The sequence below is a fragment of the Octodon degus genome, unplaced genomic scaffold (genome assembly GCF_000260255.1).
Source record: "Octodon degus isolate 3935 unplaced genomic scaffold, OctDeg1.0 scaffold00020, whole genome shotgun sequence".
NCBI lineage: Eukaryota > Metazoa > Chordata > Mammalia > Rodentia > Octodontidae > Octodon > Octodon degus.
In genome coordinates, this window is record NW_004524596.1 from 18,632,717 (window position 1) to 18,636,070 (window position 3,354).

Here is a 3,354-nt window from a genome sequence, read left to right on the forward strand (position 1 = left end):
TTTAGTTTAAACATCATCTGTGAAAATTACAGGGAAGATCTGATAGTAAACTGATACTTTTTTCATGACCTCATTTTATCCCAAGAGAAATGACCAATTAACGGAACAGACAAAATCAGAGCTACTAGTCATGAAAAAAATGACAACTTTGATCAGTTCATTAAAAGTGTTTCCAGGGCTATTATTTAATTTATCAACATATTTAAGCTTCAGCCCTCCAGTCGGAAACCAATTCACAGTAACAGAGTTTGAACAGCAGAAGCACTTAAGCAGTGCATATTGGCTGATATTGCAGCCAAAAACCCTTGCAATCCAATATCAGCTTTCTCATAAACATAATTAATTTTCACATAGTGTATATGAAAGTTGTGACAAAATCAATGTTATTAATTATTCAGTGATTGAGGCAGAAGTGATTCATCTGAAACTATCAAGTCAAATGTGTTTATCATCAGGCAATACTAGTAATTAAATTTGTTTCATGATTTAATTTAACATAGCTGTATAATAAATATTAAATGTAAAACATAAATATATTCCCATCTCACAGGAGAAGGAGTAGACCTCATGTGCCAATAAACAGTTTTCTGGAGCATAGCGAGAATGACTCATCTTGAATTTGTAAATGTGGAGGTCCCAAGTGCAACATACAAAGTAACAATTTTCATGTCTTTGTTCTGATTTTCCATATCTACTAATGAACTTGTAAACAATCTGTAGTAGTAGAGTGATAGCCACCATACTGGACAAGACTGAATTTCTTAGTCACTAACTCAGACAAAACCTAGTATCTTCCTTTTTTAAATATTTATGTATACTCAAGGATGTATGTGTGTTTTTGTGATATCATGACAGTATAAATTTTACTTAAAGGTAATGCAGAGCTGATGGGTTCGATTCAACTGGATTCCTGGCCAGGCTATGGAGCAGGTGAATGAACTAAAGGAGAAGGGCAATAAGGCCCTGAGTGCTGGGAATATTGACGATGCTTTACAGTGCTACTCTGAAGCAATTAAGTTGGACCCCCACAACCATGTGCTCTATAGTAATTGTTCTGCAGCCTATGCCAAGAAAGAAGACTACCAGAAGGCTTATGAGGACAGCTGCAAAACTATTGACCTGAAGCCTGACTGGGCAAGGGCTATTCAAGAAAAGTAGTCACTCTTGAGTTCTTAAACAGATATAAAGAAGCCAAGCGAACCTATGGGTTTTGACATAGCTCTAAAGCATTATGACAGAGCCAAAGAACTGGACCCCACCAACATGATGTACATTGCCAATCAAGCAGCAGTATACTTTGAAAAGGGTGACTATAATAAATGCCGGGAGCTTTGTGATAAGGCCATTAATGTGGGGAGAGAAAACCGAGAAGACTATCGACAGATTGCCAAAGCTTATGCTCTAATTGGCAATTCTTACTTCAAAAAGGAAAAGTATAAGGATGGCATCCATTTCTACAATAAGTCTTTGGCAGAACACCGAACTCCAGATGTACTGAAGAAATGCCAGCAGGCAGAGAAAATCCTGAAGGAGCAAGAGCGGCTGGCCTACATTAACCCTGACCTGGCTTTGGAGGAAAAGAACAAAGGCAATGAGTGTTTTCAGAAAGGAGACTATCCCCAGGCCATGAAGCACTATACAGAAGCCATTAAACGGAACCCACGAGATGCCAAACTGTACAGCAATTGAGCTGCCTGCTATATCAAGCTCCTGGAATTCCAGCTGGCACTCAAGGACGGTGAAGAGTGCATCCAGGTGGAGCCGACCTTTATCAAGGGTTATACCCGGAAAGCCGCTGCGCTGGAGGCCATGAAGGACTACACAAGGCCATGGATGTGTACCAGAAGGCCCTGGACCTGGACTCTAGCTGTAAGGAGGCTGCTGACTGCTACCACCGCTGTATGATGGCTCAGTACAACAGGCACGACAACCCTGAGGATGTGAAGAGACGGGTCATGGACGACCCTGAGGTGCAGCACATAATGAGTGACCCAGCCATGCGGCTCATCCTGGAGCAGATGCAGAAGGACCCCCAGGCACTCAGCGAACACTTAAAGAACCCTGTAATAGCGCAAAAGACCCAGAAGCTGACGGATGTGGGTCTGATCGCAATTCGGTGATGGCTTGCTCACCTCTTCCCTTCGCCCTCCCGTGTGGAAAGATGCTGGGATGGCGGCGAGCAGCACAGCAGAGGGAGAGGGGAGAAAGAAGAGCTTATCTTTATATTTATACATGCCTACCTGGAAGACACAGACTCAAACAGCCGCCGCCACGAGCCTCCCAGCACACGCATGGTCTCCTCACTGCTGCCCTCGAGTTTTGTGTCTCCTTCCCCCATGCCCTGGTCGGTCTCAGCTGCTCCCCCATAGTTGGTTATCTTTTATTTGGGACAGTGGGCAATATGGGGGGAAGGGTCTTCTTCCCAACCTGCGGTCCCAGCTGTCTTCCTATTGTTATTGCCACGTCCCCACCTCCAATAAAACAAGCCCGTTGGACGTGGTTAATAATAAATAAATAAATAAATAAATAAATAAATAAAATAAATTTTACTTAAAAATCACCAAAGTTTTACAATCTATGTTCAAATATTTATATTCTCTAGAATATTTTTCACAGGTAAAATTAAATGGAATAAAGTCCTGTTGTTTCTTAACATTCTCTTTTTTTAAAATTTATGTATTTGGTACAGGATATCACTATGAAGCTCAGACTCATAGTGATCCTCGTGTTTCAGCCTCCCTACTTCTGGGATAACAGGTGTGCACCACCATACCTGGTCTTACTGGCAGGCTCAGCGTGCCTGGGGTGAAGCAAGAACAGCATGTGGTTGGTACCAGAGGTCAAACCTGGGTACTGGTGCATACCTAGTCAGACATTTAGACCACTGAGCTATCTGCACAGCCCCTCTTAAAATACTTACAAGCAAAATTTCTTAAAAATTGCAATCCCTTCTGAATTTACATCTCTTGACTCTACGTTCAGCAAGGATCCTCACCAAGAAGAACATAGCCTGAGATGGATACAGGCATATGCCTCATCCCCGTAAGGAAAGATAATGGACCCCCACATTACAGATGATTAAATGCTGGAGTAAATATTTTGGAATTTTATAATTGTGTGTCCAGTGTGTGTGTGTGTGTGTGTGTGTGTGTGTGTGTGTGTGTAATCTAAAAGTCAAACTCCAGATAGTTTCTGTAAGGCAAACATTCCATGTAGATGTACTGTGTTTGCTTATACAGTGTATGTATGATCTCTCCTTGTTTCTATCTCTTTTTCTCCTCCCTTTCTTTCTGTCTCTCTCTATTTCTTTCTCTCTCTTTTTCTCTCTTATCCCTCTCTCTCAGCTTTAATCAA

General features: G+C 41.8%; 1 pseudogene; it reads left to right on the plus strand.

Moving 5' to 3' along the window:
• The first annotated feature begins 1,203 nt into the window (after positions 1 to 1,203).
• On the plus strand, positions 1,204 to 2,120 carry LOC101592881 (annotated as a pseudogene).
• The last annotated feature ends 1,234 nt before the right edge of the window (positions 2,121 to 3,354 follow it).